Source organism: Schistocerca cancellata, chromosome 3 (genome assembly GCF_023864275.1).
Source record: "Schistocerca cancellata isolate TAMUIC-IGC-003103 chromosome 3, iqSchCanc2.1, whole genome shotgun sequence".
NCBI lineage: Eukaryota > Metazoa > Arthropoda > Insecta > Orthoptera > Acrididae > Schistocerca > Schistocerca cancellata.
This window is the reverse complement of record NC_064628.1, coordinates 701,265,916-701,275,133: the sequence shown is the minus strand read 5'-3', so window position 1 is coordinate 701,275,133 and position 9,218 is coordinate 701,265,916. Positions and strand designations below refer to the sequence as shown.

Here is a 9,218-nt window from a genome sequence, read left to right as displayed (position 1 = left end):
CGAACGTTTCAGCAGATCTTCAGTGCGATTTTTCCAGTTCAACCCCTCATCAATGCATATACCTAGAAATTTTGAATATTCTACCTTAGCTACCGATTTATGATCGATGTCTATATTTATTAATGGTGTCATTCCATTTACTGTGTGGAACTGTATATACTGTGTTATGTCAATGTGGAATGAGAGCCCATTTGCAGAGAACCACTTAATGATCTTCTGAAAAACATCGTTTGCAATTTCATCAGTTAATTCTTGTCTGTTGGGTGTGATAGCTATACTTCTATCATCGGCAAAAAGTACCAACTTTGCATCTTCGTGAACATAGAATGGCAAGTCATTAATATATATTAAGAACAGCAGAGGACCCAAGACCGAACCTTGTGGCACCGCATTCTTGATTGTTCGCCAGTTTTAGAAATCATCAGTTTTTTTGGATATTATGTGAACTGCTTATTTCAACTTTCTGCACTCTTTCAGTTAGAGATGATTCAAACCAAATGAGCGCTGTCCCATTCATACCACAGTATTTGAGCTTGTCTAGAAGTATTCCATGATATACACAATCAAAAGATTTGAGAGATCGCAAAAAATCCCAACGGGTGACTTCCGGTTACTCAGAGCATTTAATATTTCATTAGTGAAAGTATATATAGCATTTTCCGTTGAAAAACCTTTCTGGAAACCAAACTGACATTTTGTTAAAACTTTATTTTGACAAAGGTGTGAAGCTACTGTACAAAACATTACTTTTTCAAGAATTTTGGATAAGGAAGCAGAAGAGAGATTGGGCAGTAGTTGTTGACATCAGACATATCCCCTTTTTTACGCAGTGGTTTAACAATGGCATACTTTAGTCTATCTAGGAAAATACCCTGCTTCAGAGAGCTATTACATATGTGGCTAAGAATCCCACTTACCTCTTGGAAACAAGCTTTTATTATCCTGCTGGAGATGCCATCAATTCCATGTGAGCTTTTATTCTTCAGAGAGTTTATTATCTTCCTAATTTCAGAATGAGAGGTGGATGGAATTCCAATTGTATTAAATTGTGTGGGTAAAGCCTCTTCCATTAACCGCCTTGCTGTTTCTAATGAACATTTAGATCCTATTTTCTCTACAACATTTAAAAAATGATTATTCAATTTGTTTTCGACTTCTGACTTGTTGTTTGTCAAGTGCCCATTCGCTTTGATGATAATACCGACATCCTGTACTCTTGGTTGCCCTTGTAATAATATTCCAAATAGTTCTGATTTTGTTATCAGAGGTATTAATCTCAGACATGATATACAGTGGCCAGCACGTTCTCCAGACATGAACCCTATCGAACATGCCTGGGATAGATTGAAAAGGGCTGTTTATGGACGACGTGACCCACCAACCACTCTGAGGGATCTACGCCAAATCGCCGTTGAGGAATGGGACAATCTGGACCAATAGTGCCTTGATGACCTTGTGGATACTATGCCACGACAAATACAGGTATGCATCAATGCAAGAGGACGTGCCACTGGGTATTAGAGGTACCAGTGTGTATAGAAATCTGGACCACCACCTCTGAAGGTCTCGCTGTATGGTGGTACAAGATGTAATATGTGGTTTTCATGAGCAATAAAAAGAGCGGAAATGATGTTTATTGATCTCTATTCCAGTTTTCTGTACATGTTCCGGATCTCTTGGAACCGAGGTGATGTGTGTATTATTTATTTTCCGTTCCTTCACGTCACATTCATAGTACACATGCTTTTTGTATTTTTGTTTTAGCATATCAGTTAGTGGGAAGTTCTATTGGCTGAAGAACAGGTTATTTGTACCGCCCCGGTCACCCGGCCACGTTAAGCGGGGGAGGGATGAAATAACAACAGAAGAAAGGAAGAGGCAGCGCTCTGTGAACACCTTATGAATCATGGACTTCAGCGTGCCGGCGACAGAGGCCAGCAAACAGCACTAGTGAGCGGCAGACGTCACTCCTGTACCCAAGTCTACCACGTACTGGTAGCTGACTGCAGTCTATCGAATATTACATGTCGGTATATATTACAGCGTCGATTCTGTGCTACACAAGAAGAGACTGTTATTGACAGCACTGACACAATCGTAGAGTCCATCCTTTAATGCGCATTATATTACAGTAAGATATGTACTTTACGAAAGCGAAGAACTTTGCCACTGCAACTGCGAAAGGTTTCCATGATCATAATTGTCTGACAGGAGGTGAGGCCAGATGTTTCCACTGGACGTCGAAATACTGAAGGTCTGAAAACAAATGAGATTTACTGTCAGTTCTTGAAAAATGAGAGTGGCTGTATAATATAACCAATTTTCCATGTAGGAATTTCCACATTGAAATACTTAACGGACGTCTCCATAAAAAACTAAAACTAAACTCCTCACGATCAGGCCATAAAGGTCCAAAGGTACCGACCGGTCGCCGTGTCATCCTTAGCCCACAGGCGTCACTGGATACGGATATGGAGGGGCATGTGGTCAGAACGCCGCTCTATCGGCCGTATGCCAGTTTCCGAGACCGGAGCCACTACTTCTCAATCAAGTAGCTCCTCAGTTTACCTTACAAGGGCTGAGTGCACCCCGCTTACCAACAGCGCTCGGCAGACCGGATGGTCACCCATCCAAGTGCTAGCCCAGCCCGACAGCGCATAACTTCGGTGATCTGACGGGAACCGGTGTTACCACTGCGGCAAGGCCGTTGGCACAGAAGTCTCAATAGCAGTCCTAAACAGTGTCAGCGGACATACATACAGCAAGTCATCTAATTTTCATGTCAACTTGAACGGAGGCAAAGTAAGATTCAAATGTCACAAATCTACTAGAAGTGTATAGAAGTACCATATCTAGTGCCACAACAACATATATAGTTCCTGGGCTCGTAATATAGGAAGAATGCCTACAAATCTGAAACGAACATAGCAGATGCAGCCTCCGATATGTTGGAGCAGGTTGCAGAACTGGCTCCAGACAAACTCTATGAAACATTTGATTCTGGAGCAGAAACTTAAAGAGGGTGAAAATACTATCTAGTACACCAAATACAACACTGATTGTATCTGACGCATCTCGTTTATAGGTTCCCAGACGTATATAACGTCAACTGTGAGGTAATTCACATCCGATTCTGATTTGAAAATTATGGTACACACACATCATTCCTATAAAATGATTGTCAACGATGTATATGAAGAAACAGCGACATCTTAAGGCGCGTACACACTGGGCCAACGAAGGCCAAAGAACGACTGTCAACCACTTAGTTGGCCGAGATTTGCTCAATGTGTTCGTGCGTCAAATCGGAGCGAACGAAGTGGCTGGCTTTGGATGCTGTTCGGTCTGCTGGTGGTAACATCAAAGCTTCGGCGGTTGATGGGCGTTGGGACGCCTCTCCTAGTGTAGACCCCGGGTCGAATGTTCGTTGGTTCAGTAGCGATTTGTTGTGTCTCTAGAATGGGTGTGTATTTAAGTTTTTCGGGATAGCCACAAGTCGCACTTAATATGTTTTATTGACCAGTTTCATTCTTTAATTTAACAAGAGCATCATCAGAAACTCTGAAATTTACAGTTTAAAGTACAATAGTTGGATATTAAATTAAAGAGAGAAACCAGCCAATGAAACACACTGAGTGTATCTCATGGCTGTCCTGAAAAACTAAATTTCAATAGTCTCTGTTTCCCCTGCAGGCAATGCCTGCTCTCTCTAAGGGTGTGTATTAACTGCGTTTAAAAATACTGGAATACAGAGTGGAATATGGAGAGAGCATTAAAGCTGGAAGATTTGTATAGTGAACGGGAATGTTTATGGACACCTACTAACAGCGATTGTAAAACCAAACTGAAAAGACTAGACGCTTGGAGGGAAACTCAGCTTTCTGAAAGTGATATACATAATGTGAAAAACTAAATGGTGTCTTTATTGAGATTTTTCATCGTGAACGACAAAGAGAAAGAAACAAAACTGGGAGTCCTAAAAGAGTTCTAAAAGAGATGCTCCCTGTAAATTTCAGTGCCTACGTATTTCAGTAACAATTCGAAATATGTAGCTTTCATGAGGGAAAAATTATGAGATAGCCCATATTCCAATTCTGCTTTAAGGCAGAAATTAATTTCGTCCCACCACACTGCTCCCTACTTTTTAAAAGGGTTGCCGTCCACCAACACCGTTTCTTCTCCCTCTTCTTCTTTTTCAGGCAATCGGCTTCTTGGACTAAAATAAATGCTGCAAATTGACGACTGCTAAATCCTCTTCTCCTCCCATAACATCGGCCGGCGAAATTGTAATTAAAACGCTACATTGTAACAATAACAGAACGGGAGTAACGTCGGCAACTTATCGGAGCCAGCTGCGATTCCATATGGCCGAATCCCTTCGCCCTAAGCCCTTCGTTTGGTGTGAATGAGAAACCGAACGCCAATGCTTTGGCTACCAACGTTCAGTCGAAATCCCGTATCCCGTTTGTGTCGTTCGTTGTACTTTGCTGGCATAGTGTGTACGTGCCTTTACGATAGTAATACCTCCTATAGATCCAAAAACGCGAAAACTAGGAAACTGAGAGTCCACGCACATTTTCACGAATACTAGTCTACAGGCCACACAAAACTCCATCCCCCTCATATATAGTTGATATAGCTGTGGTAGAGCACTCCCTGCAATTCACGAGAACACACATCGTTATACGGGACTGCAAATGCCTCATCTCAGTATACATAAATAACGGATATATACGTACAAATGTTTTCAGGAGATTTGTAAATCATTTTTGATGAATTGTAATGCTGATTGTACAGGAAAACTTGTTATAATAGTTCGTACAGACGTGTGGGTCGCTTTGGTTTAATTAGTTTAGTACCATACTGGTGACTGTAGTAGATTCAATAGATTCAAAAAGTAGGCCCCACGGCGAATTCTATAAGTAGTTTCATACTTTATGTTGCAATAGGTCCATGTTGTTGTTGTTGTGGTCTTCAGTCCTGAGACTGGTTTGACGCAGCTCTCCATGCTACTCTATCCTGTGCAAGCTTCTTCATCTCCCAGTATCTACTGCAACCTACATCCTTCTGAATCTGCTTAGTGTATTCATCTCTTGGTCTCCCTCTACGGTTTTTACCCTCCACACTGCCCTCCAATGCTAAATTTGTGATCCCTTGATGCCTCAAAACATGTCCTACCAACCGATCCCTTCTTCTAATCAAGTTGTGCCACAAACTTCTCTTCTCCCCAATCCTATTCAATACCTCCTCATTAGTTACGTGATCTACCCACCTTATCTTCAGCATTCTTCTGTAGCACCACATTTCGAAAGCTTCTATTTTCTTCTTGTCCAAACTAGTTATCGTCCATGTTTCACTTCCATACATGGCTACACTCCATACAAATACTTTCAGAAACAACTTCCTGACACTTAAATCTATACTCGATGTTAACAAATTCCTCTTCTTGAGAAACGCTTTCCTTGCCATTGCCAGTCTACATTTTATATCCTCTCTACTTCGACCATCATCGGTTATTTTACTCCCTAAATAGCAAAACTCCTTTACTACTTTAAGTGTCTCATTTCCTAATCTAATTCCCTCAGCATCACCCGACTTAATTTGACTACATTCCATTATCCTCGTTTTGCTTTTGTTGATGTTCATCTTATATCCTCCCTTCAAGACACTGTCCATTCCGTTCAACTGCTCTTCCAAGTCCTTTGCTGTCTCTGACAGAATTACAATGTCATCGGCGAACCTCAAAGTTTTTACTTCTTCTCCATGAATTTTAATACCTACTCCGAATTTTTCTTTTGTTTCCTTTACTCCTTGCTCAATATACCGATTGAATAACATCGGGGAGAGGCTACAACCCTGTCTTACTCCTTTCCCAACCACTGCTTCCCTTTCATGCCCCTCGACTCTTATAACTGCCATCTGGTTTCTGTACAAACTGTAAATAGCCTTTCGCTCCCTGTATTTTACCCCTGCTACCTTCAGAATTTGAAAGAGAGTATTCCAGTCAACATTGTCAAAAGCTTTCTCTAAGTCTACAAATGCTAGAAACGTAGGTTTGCCTTTTCTTAATCTTTCTTCTAAGATAAGTCGTAAGGTCAGTATTGCCTCACGTGTTCCAACATTTCTACGGAATCCAAACTGATCTTCCCCGAGGTCGGCTTCTACCAGTTTTTCCATTCGTCTGTAAAGAATTCGCGTTAGTATTTTGCAGCTGTGACTTATTAAACTGATTGTTCGGTAATTTTCACATCTGTCAACACCTGCTTTCTTTGGGATTGGAATTATTATATTCTTCTTGAAGTCTGAGGGTATTTCGCCCGTCTCATACATCGTGCTCACCAGATGGTAGAGTTTTGTCATGACTGGCTCTCCCGAGGCCATCAGTAGTTCATATGGAATGTTGTCTACTCCCGGGGCCTTGTTTCGACTCAGGTCTTTCAGTGCTCTGTCAAACTCTTCACGCAGTATCTTATCTCCCATTTCGTCTTCATCTACATCCTCTTCCATTTCCATAATATTGTCCTCAAGTACATTGCCCTTGTATAAACCCTCTATATACTCCTTCCACCTTTCTGCCTTCCCTTCTTTGCTTAGAACTGGGTTGCCATCTGAGCTCTTGATATTCATACAAGTGGTTCTCTTCTCTCCAAAGGTCTCTTTAATTTTCCTGTAGGCAGTATCTATCTTACCCCTAGTGAGTCAAGCCTCTACATCCTTACATTTGTCCTCTAGCCATCCCTGCTTATCCTTTTTGCACTTCCTGTCGATATCATTTTTGTGACGTCTGTATTCCTTTTTGCCTGCTTCATTTACTGCATTTTTGTATTTTCTCCTTTCATCAATTAAATTCAATATTTCTTCTGTTACCCAAGGATTTCTATTAGCCCTCGTCTTTTTACCTACTTGATCCTCTGCTGCCTTCACTACTCCATCCCTCAGAGCTACCCATTCTTCTTCTACTGTATTTCTTTCCCCCATTCCTGTCAATTGTTCCCTTATGCTCTCCCTGAAACTCTCTACAACCTCTGGTTCTTTCAGTTTATCCAGGTCCCATCTCCTTAAATTTCCACCTTTTTGCAGTTTCTTCAGTTTCAATCTGCAGTTCATAACCAATAGATTGTGGTCAGAATCCACATCTGCCCCAGGAAATGTCTTACAATTTAAAACCTGGTTCCTAAATCTCTGTCTTACCATTATATAATCTATCTGATACCTACTAGTATCTCCAGGATTCTTCCAGGTATACAACCTTCTTTTATGATTCTTGAACCAATATAGGTCCATATAGGAGCGAAATAAGGGTTGCCTTCCTTTCAACTACCTAGTTTCATTAATTGAATTTTCCATCGGTGCTTGCCAGATCATGACAATAATATTAAACGGTATTTTTCCTTTTTAATATTACCTGGTTTCAACTACTTTCCAATGTTACCCAATTACCACTTCACATACACCTAGATAATCATAAATAGGAGAGATTTTTAGGATTTTTGGCAGGGTAGAGAATACAAATACAAACATTCTTGTACAAAACCTTTATTAGTTCCTACTTATACATTTACAGCAGAAAAAATCTCTCTTTATATTTGCTTGGCGTATTTTTAATAATATCAAATTTCATTTTTGACTTACAGTTCAAATCTACATCTGAATCGTGTATTTGTTTCTCCAGACAGTAAACTGACAGATATGGAGAAGATATACTTTCGAATTCCTCAATTAGTACGATGCTTTATATCTTAGTACCCACAGCTTTCATCATCCAGTCCAGAAGAGAGCTGTTTTAAATACACTGGTTCCGACGAGAATCACTTGGATTCTGAAATTAATCGTCTGAAGTACGTGTCCCGAAAGACCGGCTACGATTCACGTGATATTAAGTCAGTGTTATCCGAGAAATGAAACATGAAAATTTGAACATTCATGTGATGAGCTACTGACTGTATTCCTTCCTTTCTGCGGCGCTCCATACATAAAAATAGACAGAGTCCTGCGAAGGTTAGGTATAAGACCTGTTTTCCGACCTCCTAAGAAGACAAAGGAGATGCTACGCTATGTTAAAGACAGTCTCGGTCTCGTGATCCGTGGGATTTATAACATTCATTGTTAGTGCGTTAGCAATCACACCGGTCAGTCCGTCCTCACCATTTTCGACTGCTGTGCAGAACATCATCGGCATATGAAAAATCGAGAACTATAGAAATCTGCAATTGCTGAGCACAGCCTCACAAACAGACACAAAATATTGTTTGACAAAACAAAGGTTTTGTCCCACGCTCCTATACACCGGGATTCTGTAATTAAAGAGGCTATAGAAATGAGAATGTGCGACATGAACGTCAATCGTGACAGCGGACCTACCCTTAGTGGTGCATGGAAGCGAGCTCTCGATGCAGAGATGAGGCAGAGATACACTAATCGGCCAGAACATCAAAAGACCGCTGACCTACTACCGATATGAACCCGTCCAGGCGAGAGCAGCATTACCTGGCGAGGAATGACTGCAATGGCTGCTAGTCAGACACTCACGGTGCATGGATGTAGGATAAGTGAGCGGGCTGTCCGTGTGTAGAATGGGGAAGGCGCGCGATCTATCTGAGTTTCACCGAGGACAGATTGTGAAGCCACGGACATTTCGGAAACTGCACTACTTGCCGGGTATTCGAGGAGTGCTGTGGTGAGTATCTTCAACATGTGGCGAAACTGAGATGAAATCACTTCCGGACGTCTTGGGTTTGGGCAGTCTCATTACAGACATCAGACGTCGTAGGCTGGGCAGACTAGTAAGACAACTGTGGTGGAACTAACATCAGACTTAAATGCTGGGCTGAGTAAAAGTGTGTGCACAGAACACTCCTAACGATCGACATCCGCAGCCGGCGACCCATGCATGTACCAACATCGCAACATCAGCAATTGCGACTGAAATGGGCACGTGACCATCGACACTGGACGTTGGCGCAGTAGCAGAGGGGGTTATGTGGCCTTGTGGTCTTGTCACAAGGCTAGTAGTGTGATGGAGTGATTCGAGGAGTTCCAATTGATCTGCTGTACCCTCACCTCGCCAGATCTGAACCCAATCTATCACATCTGGGATGTTATTGAATGTGGCATCAGAGTTCATCGCCCCTCTCCCCGGAATTTATGGAAATTGTGTGACTTGTGTGTGCAGATGTGGCCCAGTTCCCACCAGCGACCTACCAAGAGCTCATTGCTTC

The 9,218-nt window shown here is 41.7% G+C and overlaps 1 pseudogene; it reads right to left on the bottom strand.

Annotated features, from left to right (window-relative positions):
• Positions 1-2,594: 2,594 nt before the first annotated feature.
• LOC126177413 (5S ribosomal RNA) lies at positions 2,595-2,712 on the bottom strand (annotated as a pseudogene).
• Positions 2,713-9,218: the final 6,506 nt, after the last annotated feature.